This window comes from Diachasma alloeum, unplaced genomic scaffold, assembly GCF_001412515.2.
Source record: "Diachasma alloeum isolate Michigan unplaced genomic scaffold, Dall2.0 Dall_scaffold_00294, whole genome shotgun sequence".
Lineage (NCBI taxonomy): Eukaryota > Metazoa > Arthropoda > Insecta > Hymenoptera > Braconidae > Diachasma > Diachasma alloeum.
Genome location: NW_021680433.1, coordinates 260903 through 269041, shown reverse-complemented (window position 1 = coordinate 269041; position 8139 = coordinate 260903).

The window sequence follows — 8139 nt, the reverse complement described above, 5'->3', positions numbered from 1 at the left end:
GCCTCCGAGCAAATATAGAAGATGTGTCCGGAGGCAGATGTTTCCATCGGGTGCGATGGGAAAAGAATGACTCGAACTCTTGTTATCATTCGCATTTCGTACTTGGGAATGTGCCATCACCTGCTTCTTCGGCTTTTGGCAATAAGAAGGGAGAGAGAGAAAAAGAGAGAGAGAGAGAGAGAGAGAGAGAGAGAGAGAGAGAGAGAGAGGAGGTGGAGTTCATATGAAGGAAGAGAATGTTAAAAAAAAGGTTGAGGACCTGCGCTGGGTTCGAGTCATTATATTAGGCAATTTGCCTTTATGCTAAACAGCTGCCGCGCCTGACAGCCCCTTCGCCTCGTCGGTGCACTCTTGTCTCTTCTTGAGGAGCAATAATCGATCGAAACGCCAGAGCGATTGGTGTGTGAGATAATGGGCCGAGAAAATTTTTGATGTCTACTCGTGATGATGGGTACAAGCGCGAGTGACAATGAATTATTTATCAAAGGTTCGATCGACCTTTGTGGGAGTTTAAAAATTATAATTTATGAATTGAGGAAATTGCGGGCTGTTTTCATTTTTTCATGACTCAAAAATGGAATCGATGATTAAGCAGACCGGTATCAAGCATTTCGATGCATTAAAAAAAAAGTCATGATTGATGTGCTGTGACTGTGATCTTATCAATGAGTTTCAGGTTTTCTCCAAGTTGAAAAGTAGTATATTTGAAGCCGAAAAATCTCAAGACGTTATTTACTTGATTCCAGTCAATTGAACGGATTGATTTTCGCAGAAAAGTCAACCTATTTCAGGTAGTAGATAGCGAATTGATGCCAATCAAATGGATACTTGATACAAGTTCAATTAATAATTGATCCACATCCAGTTTTAAAAGGTTCTAAAATATTTTTTTTTAACGTCAAAAATTTTCCGTCAGCCCAAAAAATGAGTGCAAATTGATAGCACAAGCCAACACTCTAAAAGTCTCACATCATCATTACATATTCCACGTATTTACATTCCATTAGAGTCGCCCCTAACCAAAGCCGAAAATCATCGTTCTGAATAAATAAAAATCAATACAGGGATGACTTGCTACTTTTATGTTGACTTTTCGTACATATCATACCAGGTTAAATACACCCTGTGTAATCTTGGCTAACCAATGAATGGTTCAAGTTAACACCCAGCTATAACCAGATAAATTTTCCAGTAGTCGTACCATAAATTGGAATCCATGTCTTTTGAACTAGGCGACATTTCAACTGACAATTTTATTCAACGAATAACATTTAAAGTACTAAAACTTGAGTCAATATACCACAAAGAAATGATATTAAAAAATTTATCCCAAAATTTCTCCTAATATCAACGATCAAACAGAATATGCGTGCGTTTACAAGTTCGTGATTTTCATTGAGATGCGTATTTATTAGTTATTAATTGAAGCAATAATTGTTTTTATGTCATTAAGTCCGATAAAACGTGATTCTAATCTCGCTTCGCTCGGTTAGATCGCGGTTTTTGGGCCCAATGTCATAAAATATTGTGATTTTTTGGTGAGGGTAGCAATTCTCTATCCTTGTGACAGGCATACCACCGTAACCACATGCTACCGGGTATCTGCAGGAAAATATCCAACCTTTTGATGAAAAAGATTTACACAAAAGATTAAATATCTCCGAAACTGCTCGATAGAGTTCTTGCTTTTATAACAACAGACCGATTCCTTTCTGAAATCTGAGCAGCCTCTCCAGTTCATTAAGTCCAGTTGGATGCAACATAACTATAAATATTAAATATCATTTGTTGATATATCAAAATGATATAAAAACGAGATAATAGAAATTTGCAGTTTAGATGATAAAAATTATCTCAACTGCAAATTTTTCGAAGACCGACGCCAATCCATAAAAAGCAGAATCGATGAATCACTAACTGATCCATTCATCAACCCCATTAATCTCGATCAATCAGAAATATACCGGACCCATTGCCATAAATATTCCCGAAGAATTTTCCATTGCACAAAGAATGGGATTCCCTCAATTATGCAATTATGATGTCTCCGCCGACACAGGCATTTTGGAATGTATATCGTTGGGGAAAAAGTTCCAGTGTTTGTCGATTGATTGTCAGGCGAGATTGGATCGTGAAGAAGAAACAAAAGCCTTGGCATTGCTAGATGTGTTGGTTGATGTATTTTTACTCTGCACCTGAGTACATCAGTAACGTGTATTTACGGATTTATCTGAGCCGAGTGGTACATACGATAAGACTATCTGCGTCTATGGACTGCACGTTTTATCCTCCAACCCAAATAAATAACTAACACGGCAAGAAACCATTGTTCTGTTTAGAAGAGAAGATAAAAATTGAACTTTTGGTGAGAGAAAACTAAACTGATTAGTTGGCGAAGGGGCAGCATCAGGAAGAAACCGTATACAAAATAACTCGAAATCATTTGAGCAGAGCCCTATGTTACAAATATGGAGATTTGAGTTATATTTGTACTTGTACCAGCAGGGAATTTAAATTAGATGAGATTTTGAACGGAGAAAAAAATTGAAGAAAAATTTAGAAAATAAGTAATCCTATTTACTAAAGATGAAAGAAACGTGAAGTTGTTTTATATCGAAATATCTCGAAACTGCCTGACCGCTAATCCGCAATTTTAATTGTTCAATGAGTCACGTGAAGTAGTCGCTGAAAAAAATCCCCGGTATTTTCAAATTCTTCAAATGACAAAAATTTTTTCGATTATCTCGGAAACTATGAGAGCCTTAAAACCTATTCGATTCGATTCCTGAGGAAATTTGGATTCCGTATAGGCAGATGGACGGCTCAGAATTACGTTTTTCCACTTCCTAGGCCTTATACAAGATGAATTAAATTATTTCTTTTGGCATTTTCGTTTTTCGCGGTTATCTCGGAAACTATGAGAGCCTTAAAACCTATTCGATTCGATTCCTGAGGAAATTTGGATTCCGTATAGGCAGATGGACGGCTCAGAATTACGTTTTTCCACTTCCTAGGCCTTATACAAGATGAATTAAATTATTTCTTTTGGCATTTTCGTTTTTCGCGGTTATCTCGGAAACTATGAGAGCCTTAAAACCTATTCGATTCGATTCCTGAGGAAATTTGGATTCCGTATAGGCAGATGGACGGCTCAGAATTACGTTTTTCCACTTCCTAGGCCTTATACAAGATGAATTAAATTATTTCTTTTGGCATTTTCGTTTTTCGCGGTTATCTCGGAAACTATGAGAGCCTTAAAACCTATTCGATTCGATTCCTGAGGAAATTTGGATTCCGTATAGGCAGATGGACGGCTCAGAATTACGTTTTTCCACTTCCTAGGCCTTATACAAGATGAATTAAATTATTTCTTTTGGCATTTTCGTTTTTCGCGGTTATCTCGGAAACTATGAGAGCCTTAAAACCTATTCGATTCGATTCCTGAGGAAATTTGGATTCCGTATAGGCAGATGGACGGCTCAGAATTACGTTTTTCCACTTCCTAGGCCTTATACAAGATGAATTAAATTATTTCTTTTGGCATTTTCGTTTTTCGCGGTTATCTCGGAAACTATGAGAGCCTTAAAACCTATTCGATTCGATTCCTGAGGAAATTTGGATTCCGTATAGGCAGATGGACGGCTCAGAATTACGTTTTTCCACTTCCTAGGCCTTATACAAGATGAATTAAATTATTTCTTTTGGCATTTTCGTTTTTCGCGGTTATCTCGGAAACTATGAGAGCCTTAAAACCTATTCGATTCGATTCCTGAGGAAATTTGGATTCCGTATAGGCAGATGGACGGCTCAGAATTACGTTTTTCCACTTCCTAGGCCTTATACAAGATGAATTAAATTATTTCTTTTGGCATTTTCGTTTTTCGCGGTTATCTCGGAAACTATGAGAGCCTTAAAACCTATTCGATTCGATTCCTGAGGAAATTTGGATTCCGTATAGGCAGATGGACGGCTCAGAATTACGTTTTTCCACTTCCTAGGCCTTATACAAGATGAATTAAATTATTTCTTTTGGCATTTTCGTTTTTCGCGGTTATCTCGGAAACTATGAGAGCCTTAAAACCTATTCGATTCGATTCCTGAGGAAATTTGGATTCCGTATAGGCAGATGGACGGCTCAGAATTACGTTTTTCCACTTCCTAGGCCTTATACAAGATGAATTAAATTATTTCTTTTGGCATTTTCGTTTTTCGCGGTTATCTCGGAAACTATGAGAGCCTTAAAACCTATTCGATTCGATTCCTGAGGAAATTTGGATTCCGTATAGGCAGATGGACGGCTCAGAATTACGTTTTTCCACTTCCTAGGCCTTATACAAGATGAATTAAATTATTTCTTTTGGCATTTTCGTTTTTCGCGGTTATCTCGGAAACTATGAGAGCCTTAAAACCTATTCGATTCGATTCCTGAGGAAATTTGGATTCCGTATAGGCAGATGGACGGCTCAGAATTACGTTTTTCCACTTCCTAGGCCTTATACAAGATGAATTAAATTATTTCTTTTGGCATTTTCGTTTTTCGCGGTTATCTCGGAAACTATGAGAGCCTTAAAACCTATTCGATTCGATTCCTGAGGAAATTTGGATTCCGTATAGGCAGATGGACGGCTCAGAATTACGTTTTTCCACTTCCTAGGCCTTATACAAGATGAATTAAATTATTTCTTTTGGCATTTTCGTTTTTCGCGGTTATCTCGGAAACTATGAGAGCCTTAAAACCTATTCGATTCGATTCCTGAGGAAATTTGGATTCCGTATAGGCAGATGGACGGCTCAGAATTACGTTTTTCCACTTCCTAGGCCTTATACAAGATGAATTAAATTATTTCTTTTGGCATTTTCGTTTTTCGCGGTTATCTCGGAAACTATGAGAGCCTTAAAACCTATTCGATTCGATTCCTGAGGAAATTTGGATTCCGTATAGGCAGATGGACGGCTCAGAATTACGTTTTTCCACTTCCTAGGCCTTATACAAGATGAATTAAATTATTTCTTTTGGCATTTTCGTTTTTCGCGGTTATCTCGGAAACTATGAGAGCCTTAAAACCTATTCGATTCGATTCCTGAGGAAATTTGGATTCCGTATAGGCAGATGGACGGCTCAGAATTACGTTTTTCCACTTCCTAGGCCTTATACAAGATGAATTAAATTATTTCTTTTGGCATTTTCGTTTTTCGCGGTTATCTCGGAAACTATGAGAGCCTTAAAACCTATTCGATTCGATTCCTGAGGAAATTTGGATTCCGTATAGGCAGATGGACGGCTCAGAATTACGTTTTTCCACTTCCTAGGCCTTATACAAGATGAATTAAATTATTTCTTTTGGCATTTTCGTTTTTCGCGGTTATCTCGGAAACTATGAGAGCCTTAAAACCTATTCGATTCGATTCCTGAGGAAATTTGGATTCCGTATAGGCAGATGGACGGCTCAGAATTACGTTTTTCCACTTCCTAGGCCTTATACAAGATGAATTAAATTATTTCTTTTGGCATTTTCGTTTTTCGCGGTTATCTCGGAAACTATGAGAGCCTTAAAACCTATTCGATTCGATTCCTGAGGAAATTTGGATTCCGTATAGGCAGATGGACGGCTCAGAATTACGTTTTTCCACTTCCTAGGCCTTATACAAGATGAATTAAATTATTTCTTTTGGCATTTTCGTTTTTCGCGGTTATCTCGGAAACTATGAGAGCCTTAAAACCTATTCGATTCGATTCCTGAGGAAATTTGGATTCCGTATAGGCAGATGGACGGCTCAGAATTACGTTTTTCCACTTCCTAGGCCTTATACAAGATGAATTAAATTATTTCTTTTGGCATTTTCGTTTTTCGCGGTTATCTCGGAAACTATGAGAGCCTTAAAACCTATTCGATTCGATTCCTGAGGAAATTTGGATTCCGTATAGGCAGATGGACGGCTCAGAATTACGTTTTTCCACTTCCTAGGCCTTATACAAGATGAATTAAATTATTTCTTTTGGCATTTTCGTTTTTCGCGGTTATCTCGGAAACTATGAGAGCCTTAAAACCTATTCGATTCGATTCCTGAGGAAATTTGGATTCCGTATAGGCAGATGGACGGCTCAGAATTACGTTTTTCCACTTCCTAGGCCTTATACAAGATGAATTAAATTATTTCTTTTGGCATTTTCGTTTTTCGCGGTTATCTCGGAAACTATGAGAGCCTTAAAACCTATTCGATTCGATTCCTGAGGAAATTTGGATTCCGTATAGGCAGATGGACGGCTCAGAATTACGTTTTTCCACTTCCTAGGCCTTATACAAGATGAATTAAATTATTTCTTTTGGCATTTTCGTTTTTCGCGGTTATCTCGGAAACTATGAGAGCCTTAAAACCTATTCGATTCGATTCCTGAGGAAATTTGGATTCCGTATAGGCAGATGGACGGCTCAGAATTACGTTTTTCCACTTCCTAGGCCTTATACAAGATGAATTAAATTATTTCTTTTGGCATTTTCGTTTTTCGCGGTTATCTCGGAAACTATGAGAGCCTTAAAACCTATTCGATTCGATTCCTGAGGAAATTTGGATTCCGTATAGGCAGATGGACGGCTCAGAATTACGTTTTTCCACTTCCTAGGCCTTATACAAGATGAATTAAATTATTTCTTTTGGCATTTTCGTTTTTCGCGGTTATCTCGGAAACTATGAGAGCCTTAAAACCTATTCGATTCGATTCCTGAGGAAATTTGGATTCCGTATAGGCAGATGGACGGCTCAGAATTACGTTTTTCCACTTCCTAGGCCTTATACAAGATGAATTAAATTATTTCTTTTGGCATTTTCGTTTTTCGCGGTTATCTCGGAAACTATGAGAGCCTTAAAACCTATTCGATTCGATTCCTGAGGAAATTTGGATTCCGTATAGGCAGATGGACGGCTCAGAATTACGTTTTTCCACTTCCTAGGCCTTATACAAGATGAATTAAATTATTTCTTTTGGCATTTTCGTTTTTCGCGGTTATCTCGGAAACTATGAGAGCCTTAAAACCTATTCGATTCGATTCCTGAGGAAATTTGGATTCCGTATAGGCAGATGGACGGCTCAGAATTACGTTTTTCCACTTCCTAGGCCTTATACAAGATGAATTAAATTATTTCTTTTGGCATTTTCGTTTTTCGCGGTTATCTCGGAAACTATGAGAGCCTTAAAACCTATTCGATTCGATTCCTGAGGAAATTTGGATTCCGTATAGGCAGATGGACGGCTCAGAATTACGTTTTTCCACTTCCTAGGCCTTATACAAGATGAATTAAATTATTTCTTTTGGCATTTTCGTTTTTCGCGGTTATCTCGGAAACTATGAGAGCCTTAAAACCTATTCGATTCGATTCCTGAGGAAATTTGGATTCCGTATAGGCAGATGGACGGCTCAGAATTACGTTTTTCCACTTCCTAGGCCTTATACAAGATGAATTAAATTATTTCTTTTGGCATTTTCGTTTTTCGCGGTTATCTCGGAAACTATGAGAGCCTTAAAACCTATTCGATTCGATTCCTGAGGAAATTTGGATTCCGTATAGGCAGATGGACGGCTCAGAATTACGTTTTTCCACTTCCTACCCCCTATACAAGATGACCCTCCGGGAAAATTGCGGTAAACGCAATTCTATTGGCACGCGAAAACTGCGTGAAACACACAGTAGTATGAAACTTCAACTGCGTGAAACACACAGTAGTATAAAAATACAACTGCGTGAAACACACAGTAGTATAAAACTTCAACTGCGTGAAACACACAGTAGTATGAAACTTCAACTGCGTGAAATACACAGCAGTATGAAAATTCGGCTGCGTGAAACACACAAACTTCACGCATGCGTGGACTGTATGGCGTGTACGGGAGTGATTCACGCAATGGTGCGAATAGTCACGGCCAATTTTAATTTTTTCATATTTATCATACGCATAAATGATCAGTTCTTGCTTCTCTGATTTTCATACATAAATCCTAAATTCTACAAAATTCATGAGAATTCTTCGGTTTCTTAAATAATTCGAGAAAAATCTTTGAAGAGCTACGGTTATCTGGAAAACGGTGGAATTTTCCGAAGAATTCAAGAAATTTTTTCAGTTTTCTGGGAAATCAATTCATA